This window comes from Apteryx mantelli, unplaced genomic scaffold (assembly GCF_036417845.1).
Source record: "Apteryx mantelli isolate bAptMan1 unplaced genomic scaffold, bAptMan1.hap1 HAP1_SCAFFOLD_73, whole genome shotgun sequence".
NCBI classification, from domain to species: Eukaryota; Metazoa; Chordata; class Aves; order Apterygiformes; family Apterygidae; genus Apteryx; species Apteryx mantelli.
In genome coordinates this window covers 191,481-215,415 of record NW_027118799.1, presented here as the reverse complement: position 1 = coordinate 215,415, position 23,935 = coordinate 191,481, and positions in this window count along the sequence as shown.

Here is a 23,935-nt window from a genome sequence, read left to right as displayed (position 1 = left end):
TTCCATCGCCTCATACAACACTGTAGCTCCCACCACTACATGGCCCTGCATCAGCCTGACTGCACGCCCTGCACTTTTTCTAGCCTACCGTTTTGTTTTGTTTTTTTTTAATAATAATGGTGGAATGCAACCTAGGTGTTTTTGTGGAAAGAAATGTGTTTCTTTTCTTTCATTTAACTTAAGAGGAACAGTTATAATACATTTGTCGATTAATATAAACATTTCCTTTAGTTGGGTACATTTACCAAAAGTAAACAATCCTGCAGCCTGTAACGCTGCACTGTAGGCACTAAAAGCATTTTGACCAGTACATGCACCAGTACAGGTTGGGGGTTGACCTGCTGGAAAGCAGCTCTGCGGAGAAGGACCTGGGAGTGCTGGTGGACACCAAGTTAAGCATGAGGCAGCAATGTGCCCTTGTGGCCAAGAAGGCCAATGGTATTCTGGGGTGCATCAGGAAGAGTGTTGCCAGCAGGTGGAGGGAGGTGATTCTCCCCCTCTCCTCAGCCCTGGTGAGGCCACATCTGGAGTACTGCGTCCAGTCTTGGGCGCCCCAGAACAAGAGGGATGTGGCACTACTGGAGCAAGTGCAGCGAAGGGCTACAAAGATGATTAGGGTTTTGGAGCATCTCTCTTATGAGGAAAGACTGAGAGAGCTGGGCCTGTTTAGCCTGGAGAAGAGAAGGCTGAGAGGAGATCTTATCAATGTGTACAAGTATCTGAAGGGAGGGTGTCAAGAGGATGGAGCCAGACTCTCTTCAGTGGTGCCGAGCAACAGGACGCGAGACAACGGGCACAAACTGAAACACAGACAATTCCATCTGAGCATGAGAAAAAACTTTTTCACTGTGAGGGTGACAGAGCACTGGAAGAGGTTGCCCAGAGAGGTGGTGGAGTCTCCTTCTCTGGAGATATTCAAAACACGCCTGGACGCGATCCTGTGCAATGTGCTCTAGGTGACCCTGCTTGAGCAGGGGGGTTGGACTAGATGATCTCCAGAGGTCCCTTCCAACCTCACTGATTCTGTGATTCTGTGACTCTCAGAACACTTCTATTTCTACATCTGTGTCTTTTTCTTAATGACAAAGATAAAGCACAAATAGACTTAGTGCTGTTCTGTTCCTTTTTACTTTTAGGCAGGAAATCCATTCTGTTGTTGGGCCTCCCTGTATTACAGCATCTAAACCTTTAGTAGAAGCATTTGAGAAGCATCCTGTGAAGGCATGCTTGCCGCTTTGGTCATGAGGCAGCGGCTTGTCTGCTTTTGTACTTGGGGTACCACCCGCAGGCAACAGCTTGTGGTCTTCCCGAGCAAGTAACCTGGTCCAAAGGAGCCTCTGGAAATGAGACAGCAGACCGTGAGCTGGTGAGCTCTTCGGACAGGCTGAACGTTGGTCACCTCCTATAAAATGAACTTGGAAATTTCGATTCATAACCGGGCTGCTTTGACAGGGCCTGCCCTCACCTTTCCTGCCTATGTTGTGGCGCTGCTTGTGCTCCAGACTGGCTTGGACACAAGCCCACTCTGAACTGAAAACTCGGCACTGCCGGTGGTGCAGCAGCGTACCCAGGCTCCTACACCTTGCTGAAGGGCTCATCTGCTTTGCTCAAGCACAGCCCCACACGAATCGAGCTGTGAGGCTCCTTAGGAGGGACCTTAGCTCTCAGTAGCTCTGAAGTCAGGCAGAGGTTCAGGTCTGCTTCTGTCTGGGTAGCTAGGCCTATAATCTAATCCAAGGAGAAATTACACTCTGTTATTAAGTAACTGTTTTATCTGGTAGGCGTGTTCTGACACTTTGCCTGTACCCACTGTATGGTTGATACACAGTTTTCAGTTTACATCCTGTTTACATCCTGTTTACACGTGTTAGTTCGCATAAATAGTGAGTTATTAGTTCCGCAGCAGCCTATTCTACATGCCTCAATATTCTCATGCAAACCTCCTTTTCAGCAGCACGCAGGAAGCCCAGAGGACAGCACCAACTATCTTTTATACTCCGCATGGCCGTGTAGAGTGGGGGGCTCTTGGAGTCTCACGGGAAGCTACATTTACTACATTTTTACAGCACAGTCCAGCATAGGCACCAGTTCTGGTGCTTGCAACATCAGATGTACGTCATGCAAATCTCCCCAAGGAGCTCTTCCATTGGCAGTTTTCCTTTTTCAGTTTCAGATTCATTTATGGATCTCTTAAGCACCTGAATGCTGTGCTTTCCCAAGCAAATGCATACTGATACCACTAGGACACCCTGCCTGAATCTCCTAAAATTTCCTTAGGCAGAAGACAATACTGAGAACACTGGTCTAAACTGTTTTCTGACTCAAGAGATTCACGCTGACCCAGCCTCCCCCCCTCCTCCCCACAGGCTTATTAGACAGATGTATAAGTTTGCCTAGGAGAAGAGTTCCCGTGACTTTGAGATAGTTACTTATATCCTGAGTCCAGTGTATGTAGTAGGTCACAGGAGAGCATGCTTTGAAACCATTTTTAAAGCCTATGGAATGCACAATTGGAGATACAACTTGAACTCATCAGTGTTTACATATGCAAGTGCCCCTTGCCTCGCCTAGGATGAGATTTGTTGTGTAAACTAAGGGCTCAGCTAACCTTTTCTGATAAATGGATACAGTTGCACGTGCCAAAGGAAACGGCTTGGAGAGCCCAGCAATGTTTGAGAACTGAGAAGCAGTTGCAAAGGGCAGAAATTCCCGACAAAATCGTGGATGCCGTAATACCCTTCGTATGGGCCACAGGGAAGCCTGGACGAGCAGTGAATGCAACACCAGTAAAAACTGATTTAAAACCTGGAGCACAACCGGTAAAAATACCCAACATGCTATTAAGTTAGAGACTAGGCAAGGTTTGGAACCTTTGATAAATACCTTTGTCCAAAATGGAGTATTGCAAGAATGTCAGTCTGAGTATAAGACCCCTATTTTACCAGTAAAGAGACCCCAAACCCAGGAATATCGATTAGTACAAGATTTAAGAGAAATCAACTGAATAACTGTTGATGTCCAGCCGGTAGTCCCGAATCCCTATACTTTGCTGTCCTCAATACCTGAGAACAATGTCTATTTTACAGTGTTGGATTTAAAAGATGCTTTCTTTTGCATACTGTTGGAAAAGGAAAGCCAAAAAATATTCGCCTTTGAATGGGAAAGCCCTACCACAGGTCGGAAAACTCAACTTTGCTGGACTGTGCTACCACAAGGGTTTAAGAGCAGTCCAAGGCTCTTTGGTAATGTACTTGCTAAGGAGCTGGAGGACTGGCAAGGTAGGAATCTTTCTGGGACTTTGTTGCAGTATGTGGACGATATACTATTGGGATGTGAGACAAAACAAGAGTGTAAAATGGCTACTATAGACTCGCTGAATTTCTTGGGATTGGCTGGATATCAGGTGTCTCAGAAAAAGGCTTAGGTGGTGCAGCTTATGGTATGAAGGGACCTGGAGAGGTCTTAGAATGGACCCCGGAATGGCGTAAAAGTTTTGACACTATAAAGACTGAATTAATGAGAGCACCTGCGCTGGGCTTGCCAAACCTGACTAAACCTTTTTCATTATGTGTGCATGAGCGACAACATGTAGCATTAGGAGTTTTGACACAGACCTTGGGATAATGGAAGAGAGCAGTGGCCTACTTTTCTGAACAACTGGATGATGTGAGTAAAGGATGGCCAGCACGCCTCAGAGCAGTCGGTGCAACAGTATTATTGATTAAAGAGGCACGGAAATTGCCCTTAGGACAACCCATCACCGTATAGGTACCTCATGCCGTTTTAGCAGTATTGGAACAAAAAGGACATCCCTGGCTTTCACCAAGTAGATTGATTCAATACCAAGCCGCCTTAATTGAACAGGCTGATGTTTCTTTAAAAGTGTCTTCCGTTTTGAATCCTGCTACATTGCTCCCAATAAACCAGGAAGGAGAACTGGAACATGAGTGTTTGCAGGCTATTGAGGAAGTTTATTCCAGCTGGCCTGACCTGAAAGATGAGCCCCTGACAAATCCTGAATGGGAACTGTTTACGGATGGAAGCAGCTTTACAGTAAGGGGAGAACGGCAGGCCAGATATGCAGTGGTGACTTTGCAAGGAGAGATAGAATCATCTGCTTTCCCCACAAATACGCCTGCCCAGAAAGCAGAAATTATTGCCTTAACTTGAGCCTTAGAGCTGTCTAAAGGGAAAAAGTCAATACTTATACATCTTTATACATATTTATATATTTATTCACCATTGCACTCCATTGCCCTCCTCAGCCCCCTCTACCCCCGATGACACCCCTCTGCCCCCTTTGCCCCCATGACACCTCTCTGCTCCCCTTGTGCTTCCATTGCACCCCATTGCCCCCCAAATCACTCCATTGCACCCCTCTGCCCTCTCTGCCCCCATGGCAGCTCATTGCACCCCTCTGTCCCCCATGGCACCCCACTGCACTCTTCTACCCCCACTGCCCGCCACGGCACCCCTCTGCTCCCATGGCACCACTTTGCAGCCCTCAGCCCCCCATGGCACCCCTCTGCCCCTATGGTACCCCATTGCATGCTTCTGCCCCCACTGCCTCCCATTGCACCCCATTGCACCAAATGGCATCTACTGCCCCCCATGATACCCCTGTGCCCCCTCTGCCCACTTTGCACCCTGTTGCACCCTTCTGCCCCCCCATGGCACTTCCCTGACCTCTCTGCCCCCCATTGCACCCCTCTGCTTCCTTTGCACACCATTGTGTGCTTCCGCCCCCCAGGGTGCCCCTCTGCCCCTATGGCACCCCAAGGCACCCCTCTTTCTCTCCTCTCACCTGCCCTCTCAGCAGAAGGGAACCATGTCCATATGTGCATCTACCTGTGCATCCTAACACACAGTAAAACATGGCACATGCACAAACATTCCCCCCAGCACGCACGTGCATGCCCCCCCCAAACACACAGAGCTTCCACATCTTGCTCAAAAGGACCCTAATGCAGTCAGCATTGCAAACCATCCCACTGCACACACCCCCCGTCTTGCACAGACACACGCACACACACAACGCACTTCTCTCACAACCCCCACCACGATGCACCCACACGACCACTGCACACAAACACCTCCCCCAGACTCTACGTCCTTCCCAGAGCATGCTGTGGCATTGCGCCAAGGTGATGCTGTGCCTGGGTGGGATGTTCACCAACTTAAGGGGAACCGTACCAGAGCAAGGACTCCGGGTGCAGCACAGCTCTCCATTATATGTATTTTATTGCTCACTCCTACACTGCAATCGTGCAGTGCAATTTGCTATAGCCAAACACTAAAATATTATTCTGCACATGCTTTGGGTTCGCAACCAAGTTGCTGTGTTAGGGATCCCGATCCTTCGCTGTCCCGTCAGTCATGGAGGAATCGCGATGCAGGTGTGGTGCCTCAGGCTGTGGACACCCGAGGCGATAGCCGACTATCAGAAATCTCAACCGTTTGAAACATTTCGTATTCATTTTTGCACAAACCATTTTTTGTGGTTCAAATGTCGGATACACTGGGATGGGAGAGTCACATGACACAGGCTCGGTGTGTTTACTACATGACAAGCAACAGCATATTAGCACAATTAACAACAAGTAGCATATTAGCACAACTATTAAACACACTAACAGAGCAGGATGATGATAACAAACATACTTTGTAAAACAAGAGAAGTTCCATGTCGAAGTATTCCCGAAAACCACAAGGACCAATTGTCACTTTGATGTCATGGGTTTATTCCGACAAGTATTTTCTGAATATCATGGCACACTTCCTCGTCATTTGGGGGTAGAAAGGTACTACATTCTTTACCAATCAGGGTACAAAAAAGGCCTTTGACAGCTCAGATGAAATTGAGTGCCATCCGATTTTGCAACACCATTTGCTGTATTGCTGATCCTGCAGCAGTAAGGACTTTTACAGCGTCACTAGCAGGATTGGCTGCTGCTTGAAAAATTAGCGCTAGCTTTTCCCAATAGGTACTTCATCGATCCTGCATTAGGTAATTCTCAATGCAAAGGGTTAAGCAGCACTACTTGGGAGTTTCCTCCTGCTCCTCTTGTTGTCTCCGACCATATCTAAAGGGTTGAGGTAGAAATAGAGAGGCCTCAGAGATGGTCCCGGGCACCCTTGTGTTCTCCCCAGTGGGAGGGGCTGCAGATGCCAGGAGCCTCACTCAGGTGGCCCCAGCAGGAGGCTTAATTCCAGCACTGTCTGCCACGGCAATGCTTGGCTCTTCTGCTTTACTCATGCTGGTATGATTAGAGTGTCTTCCTGGCACTTAAACAGAAAACGGGATGTGCGAAGCATGGGGTGCAATAGTCGTCACGGAGTAGCCCAAGGAGCAGAGGGGCCTCGCCGACATCACTTGGCTCCTGTGCCCAAAGGCAGCTCCCGTCGATGCAGCTGTTGGTCAAAGGGCTTTTGGTCTTTGTGGCTAGGGAGCCAAAGGCAGCTTTGGCAAAGGCCCCCAGAGAATTCCCCTGTTGGCGACAGTGGTTCGGGGGCCTTAGCCTTGGAGGCCAGGAGGGCTGGGCTGGCCCCGTGCTTGTGGTCGGGCGCTCTGGTAGCTGGGTAAAGCAGTTTTCCGAGCTGAAGGCAGAACGTGGCGCACTAAAGCAAAGCCCTCTGCTTTCTGTGTGCTTCTAGTCTTTGGAGGCCTGCCAAGTGCGTGTCTGGAGGTCACCTGTGTAAAGGGACAGGTGGACTGACAGGGCAAGTCCTTAAGGAAAGAGATGGAGGGAGACAAAGGCTCTCTGGAGAGGAGGGAGGGGCTACATCTCCTGTGGGGTGCGTTTCCATTTAGGTCTTGTTCGATCGTGGTGCTTCTTGCACTTGCAAGAGCAAGCTGAGAGGGGCTGGAGCACAGTTTTAGGCAACTCCTTCCCCCTAGCCCTTGCTTGTGACCGATGTGTAGAGCTCCTCTGCGTTTGGTGCCCCTCTCTTGCTTTCCTTCGGCGTGCTGCAAGTGCCTGGAAAGAGGCTCCCAGAGGACCAAGGCCTCTTTTCTTAGCCAGAAGCTGCAAGTGGGAAGGTTCAGGCCCATGTGTGCTGAGTATTGGGAGGCCGGCTAAGCTTGCTGAGCATCGCTGTCCCGTCGGCCCTGGGCCACCCCCTTGGGCCCAAAGAGAGACCGCCTTCCTCTCTGGGCAAGTGCCTGGGCTCCTCCTCCCTGGGTTGTCTGGGCTGCTTAGAGGCCAGGAAACGGGCACGTCCTCTTCCTGGCACCCCCAGGCTGCTCACAGTCCCATACTGCAGTGAGTCAGCCCCTGCCAAAGAAATCCTTGTGTTTCTGCTTAGAGGCAGTTGGAGGCTTCTGTGGCCTCTGGGTCTTTCCTCTGCACCAACGGCATGGGCCGTCCCTTCCTGCCCACGCGTGCCAGCAGGACAAAATGCTTCTGGTTTCTGCAAGGAAGAGCTGAACGCCACGCGACGGAAGAGCTGCAGATGGCCGAGGATGGCCAATGCCTTTTGCAAGTGGCAGCGGGCCCCTCTCCTTCGGCTGCCTTGCGAGGAGAGTGCCCCTGCCGACAGGGGCCGACGGAGGGGGCACCTTCCCTAGCTGCAGCCTGCCAGCATGCGGCTTCTGCCGCTCGCGCCTCCTGCCAGGCCAGGTGCTCTCCTGCCCCTTTCCTCGGTGTCCGGGCAACAGCCGCACCCGGGAAGCAGCAGCCCTGCCGTGCCCGTGGCCTCCTTCTCTCGCACGCCCCTTCTGGAGCAGCATCGCCTCTCGGCAGCTTCTCTCTGCCCCTCCCTGGGGACTGCTGCTCTCGGCGGTGGCCCTTGACTCCCTGCCACAGAGGCATTGCTTCCCCAAATCTCCCTTGCCCTCTCCCACAACAGCAGCAGCAGCAGCAGCAGCAGCAGCAGCAGCAGCAGCAGCAGCAGCAGCAGCAGCAGCAGCAGTGCTACCGCTGCTCAGTGCCTTGCCCTGCTGCTAGGGCGGTGTGCACGCCAGGGCATGCAAACAGCCCCGCCGCACCTGCAGAACCATCCCAAAGTCGGTGGAGGACATTTGGCGCCCGAGTGTTGCAGGGAGAGACAAGGAGCCGTCAAATCGTCCTGCGGAAAAGGGCTTTATTGCAGAGAAGTTACACGGGCGTAAATCCAAAGTCCCCCTGCTCCTGGTCCGAGGCTCCCCGGGGCCCTCAGCGGGGAGGTCAGTGCTAACCACAGACAAGTTCCCACAGGTAGAAGCACACTGCCCGTCCCGGCAGGCTTCCCGCTGTTACAAGGGGATGAGGATGCCGCCAAAGGCGGGGTTGGGGGGGGGAGGGGTTCCTTTCCTTTTTGTTCTTTCCTTTTTTTCCTTCCTTTTTACCTTCTCCTTTTTCCTTTCCTTTCCTTCGTCCCTTTTGTCTTTCCTTTTGTCTTTCCTTTTTTCTCTTTCCTTTCCCTTTTCCCTGTCCTTTTTTTCCCTTTCTTCTTTGGCCCCTTTCTTTTCTTCCCCCGCTTTTCTTCCCCTTCCTTTGCTTCCCCTCCTTCTCTTCCCCTCCTTTTTCTCCCTGCTTCCTTATCTCCCCCTTGCTAATCTGCCCCCTTATCCGCCTTGCTCATCTCCCCGTTTCTTTTCTCCCCGCTTTTCTCACCAGGTCTTCTCCCCATTTTTTCTTCCCCTTTTTTCCCTTCCCTTCTCCTCCCTTTTTTTCTCACCCCTTTTCCTCCCTTCCCCCCCCTTTTATCATCTTCCCCCTTTTTTCTCCCATCTTTGTCCCCCTTCTCTTCTTCCCACTTTTTCTTCCCTCTTTTCTCCCCCTTCCCCCCTTTTTTCTCCCCCTTTTAGCTCCCTTTTTTCCTCCCTTCTTTGATGTTCTCCCCATTTCTCCTCACCTTTTTCTCCTCCCTTTTTGTTCCCCCTGCTTTCCTGCCCCCTTTCCTCTCCACCTTTTCTCCCCCTTTTTTCTCCCATTCCTGTCCTCCCTTCTCTTCCCCTTTGCTCTTCCCTCTTTTCTCATCTCCCCCTTTCCAGCCCCCCTTTCCCCCCCACCTTTGCTCTGCCTTTCTTTTCTCCCCCTTTTCTCTTCCTCCCCCCCTCTTTCCCCCCTTCTTTCTTCCCCCTTCTTTCTTCCCTTTTTTCTCCCTTTCTTCTTTCTCCCCCCCCTTTTCTCCCCCTTCCTCCCCCTTTTTCTTCTCCCCCTTTTTTCTCCTCAATTGCTCTCCCCCTTTTTCCTCTCCTCCTTTTTCTCCATTCTTTTCTCCATTTTTTCTACCTCTTTTTTCTCTCCCCCTTTTTTCTCTTGCTTTCTTATCTCCCCCTTTTTCCTCCCCTTTCATCTTCCCCTCTTTTCTTCCCTCTTTTCTTTTCTCCCCCTTTCCCACCATTTTCCTCCCCTTTGTCTCCCATTTTTCTTCTGCCTTCGCTTATTTTCTCCCTTTTTTCTCCCCCCTTTTTTTTCCACCCCCTTTTTCTCTCCCCGCTTTTCTCACCCTTTCTTCTCCGCCTTTTCCTCTCCCCCTCCTCCCTCCCTCCCTCCCTTTTTTCTCCACCTTTTATCTCCCTTCTTTTTCTCCCCTCCTTTCTTTCCTCTCCATTTTTCCCCACCTTTTTTCTCCCCCCTTTTCTTCCCTGCTTTTGGTCCCCCTCTTCTTTGCTCCCCCTTTTTCTCTCACCCTTTCCTCCTCCTTTCTCTCTCCCCCTCTTTTTCTCCTGCTTTCTTTTCTCCCCCCTTCTTTCTTCCCCCTTTTCTCTCCCCTTTTCCTCCCATTTCTCTCCCCCTTTTTCTCTACCCCTTTTCCTTCCCCTTTTTTCTTCCCTCTTTTCTTAGCTCCTCCTTTCCACCCCCTTTTTCTCCCCGTCTTTGCTCTGCCTTCCTTTTCTACCCCTTTGATTTCTCCCATTTCTCGCCCCCTTTTTTCTATTCCTTTCCCTTCTTTCCTTCCCCTTTTCCTTCCCCCTTCTTTCTCCCCCTTTCTTCTCCCTTTGGCCTTTCCCCTCCGCTTCTTGCCCCCTTGCCCCTCCTCCTTTTTCCTCTCCCCTCTCCTCTTCCCTTTTCTCTCCCTCTTTTTCCTCCTCACGCTTGCTCCCCCTTTTTTCTCTCCCCCCTTTTTGCTCTGCCTCTCTCCCGGCTTTTCTCCCCTTTCAGCTTCCCCTCTTTTCTTCCCTCTTTTCTTAGCTCCCCTCTCCCACCCCTTTTTTCTCCTCATTTTTCTCTCTGCCTTTCTTTTCTCTCCCTTTTATTTCTTCCCCCCTCCCCGCCTTTTTGCTATTTCCCCCTCCTTTCTCCCCGTTTTTCTTCCCCCTTTTTTCTCCTCCGTTCTTCTCCCTTTGCTTTTCCTCCCCATTTCTCTTCACTCTTTTCTCCCCCTTTTTTCCTGACACCTCTTTTCTCACCCTTTCTTACCTCCCCCTTCTTCTCCCTTCTTCTTCTCTCTCCATTTTTTCCCTCGCTTGCTTATCTCCCTCCTTTTTGCTCCCCTTTCTTCCTCCTCTCTTTGTTCCCCTTTCTCTCCCATTTCCACCCTCCTTTTTTAGTCCCCCTTTGCTTCTCTCTTGCTTATTTCCCCTTCCCCTCCTTTTCTTCTCCCTTTTCTCACTCTTTTTCTCCCCCTCTCTTCTTCCTCCCTTTTCTCCCTCTCCCTTTCCTCCCCTTTTCTAGCACCCCTTCATTTGGCCCCTTTTTTCACCCTTTTGCTCCCCTTTCTTTCTCCCCCCCCCTTTTTTCCTCCCTCTTCCTTTTTTCTCCCTCTTCCTTTTCTCCCTCTTCTTTATCCTCTTCTCTTAGCTCCATCTTCTTTGCTCCCTTTTCTTCTTCTCCCTTTTCTCCCCCTTTTTTGCCCTCACTTTTCTCTCCCCCTTCCTTTCTACACCTTTTTTCTCCCCGCTTTTTTCTCTTCACTTTCTTGCCCTACCCCTTCCTTTTCTTTCCCTTTCTTTTCTCTCCATTTCTTTTTACGCCATTTCTTTTCTCTCTCTTGGTTTTCTCTCCATCTCTTTTCTTTCTTTCTTTTCTCCTCCCTTTATTTGCTCTCCATTTCTTCTCCTTCTCCTTCCCTTTCCCTTTCTCTTCCTCCTTCTCTTTCTTTCTCTCTTCTTCTCCTTCTCCTTTGCTTTTGCCTTCGCCTTCTCCTTCTCTTTCGCCTTCTCTTTCGCCTTCTCTTTGTCTCCCTCTTTCTCCTTCTCTCTCTCCTTCTTCTTTTCCTTCTCTGTCTCCTCCTCCGTCTCCTTCTCTTTCTCGCAGCTCTCGCCGCTGGCAAGCAGCAAGCGGGAATGGCAGCAGCTCCCAGGAGGCTTATGGAGGGGCCCCGCGAAGCAGCCCGGCAGCTCTCCAGGGAGCACCTGGAGGACGGTGCGGGTGCAGAGGCAGCCGAGAGTGGTGCCGCCTCCATGGCAGGTGGCTTTTCCAGGGCCCCCTTCTCCATGCCCAGCTGTTGCTGACCATCCGCAACACTGGGCGCCCGGCTGGTGCCCCTCTGGCGCCTTCTGCAGCCTCGCCAGCGGCCCGGGAAGGACAGGGCTGCCTCCGAGAGGCTCCTGCGCAGCGTGCCGAGCTCCTTGCTCTGAGCAGGCAGCGGAGGAGCAGAGACACAAGCGGCATTTCTGCGCCTCCCGCTGGGGCTTCTGCCTCTGGGCTGCTGCGTCTCAGCGGTTGGGGGGCCGCAGGCAGCTTCAGCCTCTGGGCTGTGGAGGGCAGAGGCGTCCTCCAGAGCAGCACCTGGGTGTGCTGTGGGGAGAAAGAGGCTGTCAGCTCCTTTTTCCTGGGCCTCTGAAGGGCCAAAAGGGCACTTTCCCGGTGGGAGCACGCAGCCCCGCACATGGCACATGGCACATGGCAAGGGGCAACCTTAGCAGCTATGGAGGTGAGGAGCAGTTCAGGAGGAGAGCCAAGTGCCCGCGGGGGCAGTATCCTGCCCGGGGAGTGCAGCTGCAGTCCCTAGTGAGCAGCGCTGTGAAGAGCAGAGGGCTACAGAGGTTCAGCACGTGCGATGCCTTTTGTGCAGTGAGTCTTGTCGTTGTGAACTTCTGGGAAGTGTGGCAGGAGGAAAGCACTGCCAGAAGGTCTCGAGCCCTCTGCCCCCCTCGGCATGGCCACAGGCGCCTTGCGATCTCCAGCTGCACAACTGGCACCAGCAGCCCTGCTCGGTGCCAATGCTCAGTGCATCGTCCTACCTGCGGAGCTGCCCGTGTGCTCGGGTGCCTCCGGAGCTGCTTCAGGCACGCAGAGAGCTGTGAGCAGCTGCAGCGAAGAGCCGAGGTCGTCACACTCCTGTGGAGGAGATGCTGGGCTGCAGGAATGGCCCCATGCAGCAGCGACCGACCGGTGTCTGCAGGGCTTCGGGCCCTGCCACGTGCCCTCCTGAAGCTCCGACGCCTCCCGCCAGCACCCAGCCAGGGCCGGGGCAGAGGCAGCCCCTACTCACCTCCGCCGCAGTCAAGGCCTCCACGCTGCGGGCAGTCGGCGACCCCGACTAGGCAAGAGAGCAGAGAAGCCACGTGAGCAGCTGGTGGCGGGGGCCCTTCCCCAAAGCCCCGTGGCGCTCGGGGCGCAGCGGAAACCCCCGGGACACTTACGGGAGCGTCGAAGCCGACGGACTTGATGAGGAGCCGAAGGCAGGGCAGGCGGCTGAGCCGGGTCTCCTGGGCTCCTGGGCTTTGCCTGGGCACAGCGCAGGGACGAAGGCAGAGCTCGGTCACAGGCAGCCCCCTCTGCTCGCTGCCCCGACACCAGCCCCGCACCCCCACGCCACCCTGGCACAGCAGAGCTTCGTGCGGCGCTGGCTGGCAGCACCGCTCTGCAGCGCCCCCGGCCCCGCTGCCTCCGGGCCTCTTGCGTCGGGAAAGGGGCAGCGGCAGCTCGGGCTCCCCATCCACGCAAGCCAGGAGCTGTGGGGCCAGCTCCAGGGCGCTGCTGTTCGTTTGCCGTGCCAAGGCGAAGCAGCTGCTGCCGCTCGGCCCCAGAGCTGCCCCGCGCAGGCGGCGTCCCTTTCGCCCACCTCCCGTGCTGCTGTGCTGCGGGCAGCTGCCCCGGCAGCTCTGCACCGCCTGCAGCCTTGACGCCGCCGCAGGCAGGCTGAGTTCCCCGGCAGGGCTCACCTGAGCATGGTGTTCAGCCACCGCTCCTTCACCTCCTGCGACCTGCAGCGAGAAGGACAAACAGCCTCAGAGCCCGCTCCTGCTGCTGCTGCTGCTGCTGCTGCTGCTGCTGCTGCTGGGGAGTGGCACAGGGCCCCAGACACAGCTGGCCTGCTTGGCACCGTTCCACACCGCCATACAGCAGAGCCCCCGCTCGGTGTCCCCCCACCGTGTCGCTGGGCTGAGCAGAGCTGCAGGGTCGTGGCGGCAGTGGCGGGTGGCTTGTGCACGCCTGGAGGTGCCCGTGGGTGCGTCTGAAAGCGCAGCGGGGCCTCTGCTTTCTCTGCCGCAGCCGGGGCTGAGCCCCAGCAAGCCCGGAGAGGACTGAAGGCGAGCACGGTGCCCTGCACCCCCCCAGCCCTGGACGCGCCCCCAAGACTCACCGGAAGGTGACCACGCAGACCTTGGTGGTCCAGACCAGGACGAGGGAATTGGCGCATTTGAGGCCAAAAACGTCCTCCTCATCTTCACAGCCGCACGCTGCCTCGTCCTTCTCGCACAGCACCCAGAGGTCGCTGAGAGGCACCCGGTGCTTGAGCAGGAAGGTGGAACCACATCTGCCAGGAGGAAGAGCAGGGACCGCCTTGGAGGCTGTGTGCTGGGGGCAGCCGCAGCAGGCCTCCCGGGGAGAGCCGTGTGCCGGGGGCAGAGGCTCGGGGCAGCCAGCGCGGGGCTCGGGCGGCAGAAAGCAGCCTGCGTGCCAGCACGCACACAGGGCACTCTGGAGAAGTCGCTGCTGCAAAGCAGTGCTGGCGGGCGCTTGCTCAGGGGCTGCCGGTCAGGGCGGCAACACGCGGAGCCTGCCCCTTTCCGCTCACACCTCCCCGAATTAAAGGGCAAGGCTGTCCCTGCCCGCAGCGCAGGTGCACCCATGCAGGGGGCTGCAGGCCATATGGAGCACAAGTGGTCGTGGGGAGCAAAGGGCATGGAGCCCTGGGCGAGGCAGTGAGGAGAGGAGGAAGGCCTCCTTGCGGGCGACTGGATGCTAGAGGCTGTGAGCAGCAGGATTTGGCGGCATTGCTGCTCCTTGTCGAGAGGTGCTGTTGAGGAAGGAAGCAATGGGAAGAGCAGCCCCGAGGAGGCACTTTCTGCTCCGGTGGGAGCAGATGCGGGGAGCAGCGGTGCCTGGGGGCAGGTGGCAGAGGCGGTGGCGGGGGGGAGGACGGCTCTGGTTGCTCTTCTTACCTGAATCTGGCGACGGCGATGGCGTCGGAGAAGAGCAGGAGGTGCCTGTCCCTCGTCCGCTGGTGCCGAGTCACCCGCACGCGCTCGCTGAGCAGGAGCCGGGGGCTCCTGCGCGACACAAAGGCACCAAGCGGCGCCGGGGGCCGGGAGGCTGCCCTGGGCGCGAGCCCGAGGCCGGCGCGAGGAGCCGCGCGGCCAGGGTCCCCAGGCTGTGCCTGCGTGCCGGCAGCGGGGCCGGCAGCGCCCCGGGTGCCGCAGCAGCTGGCCTGTCCCATGGCGCCGTGCGCGCGCAGAGGGCTGCGGTGCGTGCGTGCCCCGCGGCGGGCAGCGCCAGGCGCCGGTCAGGCCTGCGCCAAGGCAAGAGCGGTGCGCCTGTGCCGAGCAGTGCCGCTGCGCTGGGCCGGGAGCCTGCGTCTCCCCGCTGCCCCGCACTGGCACAGCGCCGCACTGGGGCCGGGCGGGCGCTGGTGGCCGTGGCCACCCGGGTGCCACTGTGGCACATTGTGATGCGGCGGCCGGGTCGCGGGGCAGCGCCGGGGCGTGGGCCGGGGGCCGCGGGCGCAAAGGGGAGTCTCCCCGCTGCCCGGCACCTCCGCCGCCGCCACGGCATTGTCCCGTCTGCGGGGTGGGAGCGCGGCTGGTGGGGCCGGGCACCGCTGCTGGCTCCCGCCATGCCCCCTTTGCTCTGCGTCTCCGGGCTTGGTGTTGGAGGAGCTGCCGGCTTCAGCAGCTGGCTCTGTGTCAGTGAAAACCCCCAATGCACACGCCTCCCCGCACGGCTGCAACATGCCCTGTTGCTGCTGGGACAGGAGGCCTCAAGCTGTGGAGGGGGCAAGCAAGGGGGCCTGTGCCCGCTGGAGATCACATCAGGGCCCAGGCGGTGTCCCAACTTTCCCAGCTTTCACGCTTCCTCTGCACTCAGTGCCGGTAGTGGTGAGCCGGCGATGAGAGTGACCTCCCCTCCAGGTGCCAACATGTGGCCTCCCCATGTGAAGTGGGAATCTCGCCTCCAGCCACAGTCAGAGAAGAGTTTAGGGCAGGATTCAGCTGCCTAAGCTCCAGGACCGGCATCCATTTGTGATGCCTTTGGCAATTCCTGGCGGTGCCCTGGCATACCCAAATGCCTGTAGACACGGGCTTTTGGGCAGCTGAATCCCACCTCGACTCAGGTGCGTCCCAGGAGTCTGCAGAGAGACTCAAAGGCAGACTGCGCAGGAGATGAGGCAGGCTCACGAAAATGCTTGTATACAGCTAGGGAAACGGAGGTAGCCATGTGTGCGGTCTGCATGCGAGTGCCAGTCCCAATGGCTGTGAAAGCGGCAGCGATGGTCCTTCTCTCAGCCTTCACCGGTGCTCGGCTCTCGAGGGGATGCCAAAGTGCTTTTGCTGCAATTGCTCTCCTCTCAGCAAGTGGCTGAGATGTGTGTGGCAGAGCAAGAGATTGCAGCTCGCTGGTGCACGAGGGTGTGCTGCTCCAGGAGGAAGTGTCCCATGGGACAAGGCTCGAGAGGGAAGAGGGCTCCGAGAAAGCTGCTTGATAGTCCAGCATCCCCTCTGCCAAGCTCCAGAACAGTCCATGCCATTGAGCCAGGAGCTGAGCAAAGGGCATGGGAAGCCTGCCTGGACGAACAAGGAGGTGCCGGCAAAAGCCAGACAGAAGAAGCAAGTGTGCAGAAGGTGGAAGCAGGGAGAGGTGACCTGGGAGGAACGCAGGGACATTGTTGGAGCAAGCAGCACTAGGGCTGGGAAGGCCAAAGCCTCCCTGCGCTTGAATTCTTTCAGCGTTGCCCAGCGACAGGACGAGAGGCAACGGGCACAAACTGAAATTGCACAGGCAATTCCGTCTGAAGCTACGCAAAACTCTTTTGCGGTGAGGGTGCCTGAGCACTGGCACGGGTTGCTCAGAGGGCGTGTGGAGACGCCATCCTTGGGGATATTCAGAAGTTGTCTGCACACGGTCCTGGGCAGCCTGCTCTAGGTGAGCCTGCTTGAGCAGGGCGCTAGGAGCGCATGGTCTCTGACGGTGCCTTCCAGCCTCCACCGTTGTGCGATTCTCTGAACTCCCTTGTTCTTCTCTTTGCTCTTGCAAAGCCTAGAAAACCAGACGTGCCGTGCTGCTCAAAGGCAGGCTGCTGTGCTGGGCGAGCTGAGCTGGGCAATGCCAGAGCTCAGCTTTTCCCCTTTGCAGCTCAGCCATGCTTCCTCCCCAGGGCAGGTGCATTTGGTTGGCAAGAAGAGAGTGCATCGTGTGACTTAAAACAGCCGCAGGATGCAGACGCCAGGAGCTTCACTCAGGCGGCCCCAGCAGGAGGCTTAATTCCAGCATTGTCTGCCACGGCAATGCTTGGCTCTTCTGCTTTACTCATGCTGGTATGATTAGAGTGTCTTCCTGGCACTCAAACAGAAAACGGGATGTGCGAAGCATGGGGTGCAATAGTCGTCACGGAGTAGCCCAAGGAGCAGAGGGGCCTCGCCGACATCACTTGGCTCCTGTGCCCAAAGGCAGCTCCCGTCGATGCAGCTGTTGGTCAAAGGGCTTTTGGTCTTTGTGGCTAGGGAGCCAAAGGCAGCTTTGGCAAAGGCCCCCAGAGAATTCCCCTGTTGGCTGCAGTGGTTCGGGGGCCTTAGCCTTGGAGGCCAGGAGGGCTGGGCTGGCCCCGTGCTTGTGGTCGGGCGCTCTGGTAGCTGGGTAAAGCAGTTTTCCGAGCTGAAGGCAGAACGTGGCGCACTAAAGCAAAGCCCTCTGCTTTCTGTGGGCTTCTAGTCTTTGGAGGCCTGCCAAGTGCGTGTCTGGAGGTCACCTGTGTAAAGGGACAGGTGGACTGACAGGGCAAGTCCTTAAGGAAAGAGATGGAGGGAGACAAAGGCTCTCTGGAGAGGAGGGAGGGGCTACATCTCCTGTGGGGTGCGTTTCCATTTAGGTCTTGTTCGATCGTGGTGCTTCTTGCACTTGCAAGAGCAAGCTGAGAGGGGCTGGAGCACAGTTTTAGGCAACTCCTTCCCCCTAGCCCTTGCTTGTGACCGATGCGTAGAGCTCCTCTGCGTTTGGTGCCCCTCTCTTGCTTTCCTTCGGCGTGCTGCAAGTGCCTGGAAAGAGGCTCCCAGAGGACCAAGGCCTCTTTTCTTAGCCAGAAGCTGCAAGTGGGAAGGTTCAGGCCCATGTGTGCTGAGTATTGGGAGGCCGGCTAAGCTTGCTGAGCATCGCTGTCCCGTCGGCCCTGGGCCACCCCCTTGGGCCCAAAGAGAGACCGCCTTCCTCTCTGGGCAAGTGCCTGGGCTCCTCCTCCCTGGGTTGTCTGGGCTGCTTAGAGGCCAGGAAACGGGCACGTCCTCTTCCTGGCACCCCCAGGCTGCTCACAGTCCCATACTGCAGTGAGTCAGCCCCTGCCAAAGAAATCCTTGTGTTTCTGCTTAGAGGCAGTTGGAGGCTTCTGTGGCCTCTGGGTCTTTCCTCTGCACCAACGGCATGGGCCGTCTCTTCCTGCCCACGCGTGCCAGCAGGACAAAATGCTTCTGGTTTCTGCAAGGAAGAGCTGAACGCCACGCGACGGAAGAGCTGCAGATGGCCGAGGATGGCCAATGCCTTTTGCAAGTGGCAGCGGGCCCCTCTCCTTCGGCTGCCTTGCGAGGAGAGTGCCCCTGCTGACAGGGGCCGACGGAGGGGGCACCTTCCCTAGCTGCAGCCTGCCAGCATGCGGCTTCTGCCGCTCGCGCCTCCTGCCAGGCCAGGTGCTCTCCTGCCCCTTTCCTCGGTGTCCGGGCAACAGCCGCACCCGGGAAGCAGCAGCCCTGCTGTGCCCGTGGCCGCCTTCTCTCGGACGCCCCTTCTGGAGCAGCATCACCTCTCGGCAGCTTCTCTCTGCCCCTCCCTGGGGACTGCTGCTCTCGGCGGTGGCCCTTGACTCCCTGCCACAGAGGCATTGCTTCCCCAAATCTCCCTTGCCCTCTCCCACAACAGCAGCAGCAGCAGCAGCAGCAGCAGCAGCAGCAGCAGCAGCAGTGCTACCGCTGCTCAGTGCCTTGCCCTGCTGCTACGGCGGTGTGCACGCCAGGGCATGCAAACAGCCCCGCCGCACCTGCAGAACCATCCCAAAGTCGGTGGAGGACATTTGGCGCCCGAGTGTTGCAGGGAGAGACAAGGAGCCGTCAAATCGTCCTGCGGAAAAGGGCTTTATTGCAGTGAAGTTACACGGGCGTAAATCCAAAGTCCCCCTGCTCCTGGTCCGAGGCTCCCCGGGGCCCTCAGCGGGGAGGTCAGTGCTAACCACAGACAAGTTCCCACAGGTAGAAGCACACTGCCCGTCCCGGCAGGCTTCCCGCTGTTACAAGGGGATGAGGATGCCGCCAAAGGCGGGGTTGGGGGGGGGAGGGGTTCCTTTCCTTTTTGTTCTTTCCTTTTTTTCCTTCCTTTTTACCTTCTCCTTTTTCCTTTCCTTTCCTTCGTCCCTTTTGTCTTTCCTTTTGTCTTTCCTTTTTTCTCTTTCCTTTCCCTTTTCCCTGTCCTTTTTTTCCCTTTCTTCTTTGGCCCCTTTCTTTTCTTCCCCCGCTTTTCTTCCCCTTCCTTTGCTTCCCCTCCTTCTCTTCCCCTCCTTTTTCTCCCTGCTTCCTTATCTCCCCCTTGCTAATCTGCCCCCTTATCCGCCTTGCTCATCTCCCCGTTTCTTTTCTCCCCGCTTTTCTCACCAGTTCTTCTCCCCATTTTTTCTTCCCCTTTTTTCCCTTCCCTTCTCCTCCCTTTTTTTCTCACCCCTTTTCCTCCCTTCCCCCCCCTTTTATCATCTTCCCCCTTTTTTCTCCCATCTTTGTCCCCCTTCTCTTCTTCCCACTTTTTCTTCCCTCTTTTCTCCCCCTTCCCCCCTTTTTTCTCCCCCTTTTAGCTCCCTTTTTTCCTCCCTTCTTTGATGTTCTCCCCATTTCTCCTCACCTTTTTCTCCTCCCTTTTTGTTCCCCCTGCTTTCCTGCCCCCTTTCCTCTCCACCTTTTCTCCCCCTTTTTTCTCCCATTCCTGTCCTCCCTTCTCTTCCCCTTTTCTCTTCCCTCTTTTCTCATCTCCCCCTTTCCAGCCCCCCTTTCCCCCCCACCTTTGCTCTGCCTTTCTTTTCTCCCCCTTTTCTCTTCCTCCCCCCCTCTTTCCCCCCTTCTTTCTTCCCCCTTCTTTCTTCCCTTTTTTCTCCCTTTCTTCTTTCTCCCCCCCCTTTTCTCCCCCTTCCTCCCCCTTTTTCTTCTCCCCCTTTTTTCTCCTCAATTGCTCTCCCCCTTTTTCCTCTCCTCCTTTTTCTCCATTCTTTTCTCCATTTTTTCTACCTCTTTTTTCTCTCCCCCTTTTTTCTCTTGCTTTCTTATCTCCCCCTTTTTCCTCCCCTTTCATCTTCCCCTCTTTTCTTCCCTCTTTTCTTTTCTCCCCCTTTCCCACCATTTTCCTCCCCTTTGTCTCCCATTTTTCTTCTGCCTTCGCTTATTTTCTCCCTTTTTTCTTCCCCCTTTTTTTTCCACCCCCTTTTTCTCTCCCCGCTTTTCTCACCCTTTCTTCTCCGCCTTTTCCTCTCCCCCTCCTCCCTCCCTTTTTTCTCCACCTTTTATCTCCCTTCTTTTTCTCCCCTCCTTTCTTTCCTCTCCATTTTTCCCCACCTTTTTTCTCCCCCCTTTTCTTCCCTGCTTTTGGTCCCCCTCTTCTTTGCTCCCCCTTTTTCTCTCACCCTTTCCTCCTCCTTTCTCTCTCCCCCTCTTTTTCTCCTGCTTTCTTTTCTCCCCCCTTCTTTCTTCCCCCTTTTCTCTCCCCTTTTCCTCCCATTTCTCTCCCCCTTTTTCTCTACCCCTTTTCCTTCCCTTTTTCTTCCCTCTTTTCTTAGCTCCTCCTTTCCACCCCCTTTTTCTCCCCGTCTTTGCTCTGCCTTCCTTTTCTACCCCTTTGATTTCTCCCATTTCTCTCCCCCTTTTTTCTATTCCTTTCCCTTCTTTCCTTCCCCTTTTCCTTCCCCCTTCTTTCTCCCCCTTTCTTCTCCCTTTGCCCTTTCCCCTCCGCTTCTTGCCCCCTTGCCCCTCCTCCTTTTTCCTCTCCCCTCTCCTCTTCCCTTTTCTCTCCCTCTTTTTCCTCCTCACGCTTGCTCCCCCTTTTTTCTCTCCCCCCTTTTTGCTCTGCCTCTCTCCCCGCTTTTCTCCCCTTTTAGCTTCCCCTCTTTTCTTCCCTCTTTTCTTAGCTCCCCTCTCCCACCCCTTTTTTCTCCTCATTTTTCTCTCTGCCTTTCTTTTCTCTCCCTTTTATTTCTTCCCCCCTCCCCGCCTTTTTGCTATTTCCCCCTCCTTTCTCCCCGTTTTTCTTCCCCCTTTTTTCTCCTCCGTTCTTCTCCCTTTGCTTTTCCTCCCCATTTCTCTTCACTCTTTTCTCCCCCTTTTTTCCTGACACCTCTTTTCTCACCCTTTCTTACCTCCCCCTTCTTCTCCCTTCTTCTTCTCTCTCCATTTTTTCCCTCGCTTATCTCCCTCCTTTTTGCTCCCCTTTCTTCCTCCTCTCTTTGTTCCCCTTTCTCTCCCATTTCCACCCTCCTTTTTTAGTCCCCCTTTGCTTCTCTCTTGCTTATTTCCCCTTCCCCTCCTTTTCTTCTCCCTTTTCTCACTCTTTTTCTCCCCCTCTCTTCTTCCTCCCTTTTCTCCCTCTCCCTTTCCTCCCCTTTTCTAGCACCCCTTCATTTGGCCCCTTTTTTCACCCTTTTGCTCCCCTTTCTTTCTCCCCCCCCCTTTTTTCCTCCCTCTTCCTTTTTTCTCCCTCTTCCTTTTCTCCCTCCTCTTTATCCTCTTCTCTTAGCTCCATCTTCTTTGCTCCCTTTTCTTCTTCTCCCTTTTCTCCCCCTTTTTTGCCCTCACTTTTCTCTCCCCCTTCCTTTCTACACCTTTTTTCTCCCCGCTTTTTTCTCTTCACTTTCTTGCCCTACCCCTTCCTTTTCTTTCCCTTTCTTTTCTCTCCATTTCTTTTTACGCCATTTCTTTTCTCTCTCTTGGTTTTCTCTCCATGTCTTTTCTTTCTTTCTTTTCTCCTCCCTTTATTTGCTCTCCATTTCTTCTCCTTCTCCTTCCCTTTCCCTTTCTCTTCCTCCTTCTCTTTCTTTCTCTCTTCTTCTCCTTCTCCTTTGCTTTTGCCTTCGCCTTCTCCTTCTCTTTCGCCTTCTCTTTCGCCTTCTCTTTGTCTCCCTCTTTCTCCTTCTCTCTCTCCTTCTTCTTTTCCTTCTCTGTCTCCTCCTCCGTCTCCTTCTCTTTCTCGCAGCTCTCGCCGCTGGCAAGCAGCAAGCGGGAATGGCAGCAGCTCCCAGGAGGCTTATGGAGGGGCCCCGCGAAGCAGCCCGGCAGCTCTCCAGGGAGCACCTGGAGGACGGTGCGGGTGCAGAGGCAGCCGAGAGTGGTGCCGCCTCCATGGCAGGTGGCTTTTCCAGGGCCCCCTTCTCCATGCCCAGCTGTTGCTGACCATCCGCAACACTGGGCGCCCGGCTGGTGCCCCTCTGGCGCCTTCTGCAGCCTCGCCAGCGGCCCGGGAAGGACAGGGCTGCCTCCGAGAGGCTCCTGCGCAGCGTGCCGAGCTCCTTGCTCTGAGCAGGCAGCGGAGGAGCAGAGATGCAAGCGGCATTTCTGCGCCTCCCGCTGGGGCTTCTGCCTCTGGGCTGCTGCGTCTCAGCGGTTGGGGGGCCGCAGGCAGCTTCAGCCTCTGGGCTGTGGAGGGCAGAGGCGTCCTCCAGAGCAGCACCTGGGTGTGCTGTGGGGAGAAAGAGGCTGTCAGCTCCTTTTTCCTGGGCCTCTGAAGGGCCAAAAGGGCACTTTCCCAGTGGGAGCACGCAGCCCCGCACATGGCACATGGCACATGGCACATGGCAAGGGGCAACCTTAGCAGCTATGGAGGTGAGGAGCAGTTCAGGAGGAGAGCCAAGTGCCCGCGGGGGCAGTATCCTGCCCGGGGAGTGCAGCTGCAGTCCCTAGTGAGCAGCGCTGTGAAGAGCAGAGGGCTACAGAGGTTCAGCACGTGCGATGCCTTTTGTGCAGTGAGTCTTGTCGTTGTGAACTTCTGGGAAGTGTGGCAGGAGGAAAGCACTGCCAGAAGGTCTCGAGCCCTCTGCCCCCCTCGGCATGGCCACAGGCACCTTGCGATCTCCAGCTGCACAACTGGCACCAGCAGCCCTGCTCGGTGCCAATGCTCAGTGCATCGTCCTACCTGCGGAGCTGCCCGTGTGCTCGGGTGCCTCCGGAGCTGCTTCAGGCACGCAGAGAGCTGTGAGCAGCTGCAGCGAAGAGCCGAGGTCGTCACACTCCTGTGGAGGAGATGCTGGGCTGCAGGAATGGCCCCATGCAGCAGCGACCGACCGGTGTCTGCAGGGCTTCGGGCCCTGCCACGTGCCCTCCTGAAGCTCCGACGCCTCCCGCCAGCACCCAGCCAGGGCCGGGGCAGAGGCAGCCCCTACTCACCTCCGCCGCAGTCAAGGCCTCCACGCTGCGGGCAGTCGGCGACCCCGACTAGGCAAGAGAGCAGAGAAGCCACGTGAGCAGCTGGTGGCGGGGGCCCTTCCCCAAAGCCCCGTGGCGCTCGGGGCGCAGCGGAAACCCCCGGGACACTTACGGGAGCGTCGAAGCCGACGGACTTGATGAGGAGCCGAAGGCAGGGCAGGCGGCTGAGCCGGGTCTCCTGGGCTCCTGGGCTTTGCCTGGGCACAGCGCAGGGACGAAGGCAGAGCTCGGTCACAGGCAGCCCCCTCTGCTCGCTGCCCCGACACCAGCCCCGCACCCCCACGCCACCCTGGCACAGCAGAGCTTCGTGCGGCGCTGGCTGGCAGCACCGCTCTGCAGCGCCCCCGGCCCCGCTGCCTCCGGGCCTCTTGCGTCGGGAAAGGGGCAGCGGCAGCTCGGGCTCCCCATCCACGCAAGCCAGGAGCTGTGGGGCCAGCTCCAGGGCGCTGCTGTTCGTTTGCCGTGCCAAGGCGAAGCAGCTGCTGCCGCTCGGCCCCAGAGCTGCCCCGCGCAGGCGGCGTCCCTTTCGCCCACCTCCCGTGCTGCTGTGCTGCGGGCAGCTGCCCCGGCAGCTCTGCACCGCCTGCAGCCTTGACGCCGCCGCAGGCAGGCTGAGTTCCCCGGCAGGGCTCACCTGAGCATGGTGTTCAGCCACCGCTCCTTCACCTCCTGCGACCTGCAGCGAGAAGGACAAACAGCCTCAGAGCCCGCTCCTGCTGCTGCTGCTGCTGGGGAGTGGCACAGGGCCCCAGACACAGCTGGCCTGCTTGGCACCGCTCCACACCGCCATACAGCAGAGCCCCCGCTCGGTGTCCCCCCACCGTGTCGCTGGGCTGAGCAGAGCTGCAGGGTCGTGGCGGCAGTGGCGGGTGGCTTGTGCACACCTGGAGGTGCCCGTGGGTGCGTCTGAAAGCGCAGCGGGGCCTCTGCTTTCTCTGCCGCAGCCGGGGCTGAGCCCCAGCAAGCCCGGAGAGGACTGAAGGCGAGCACGGTGCCCTGCACCCCCCCAGCCCTGGACGCGCCCCCAAGACTCACCGGAAGGTGACCACGCAGACCTTGGTGGTCCAGACCAGGACGAGGGAATTGGCGCATTTGAGGCCAAAAACGTCCTCCTCATCTTCACAGCCGCACGCTGCCTCGTCCTTCTCGCACAGCACCCAGAGGTCGCTGAGAGGCACCCGGTGCTTGAGC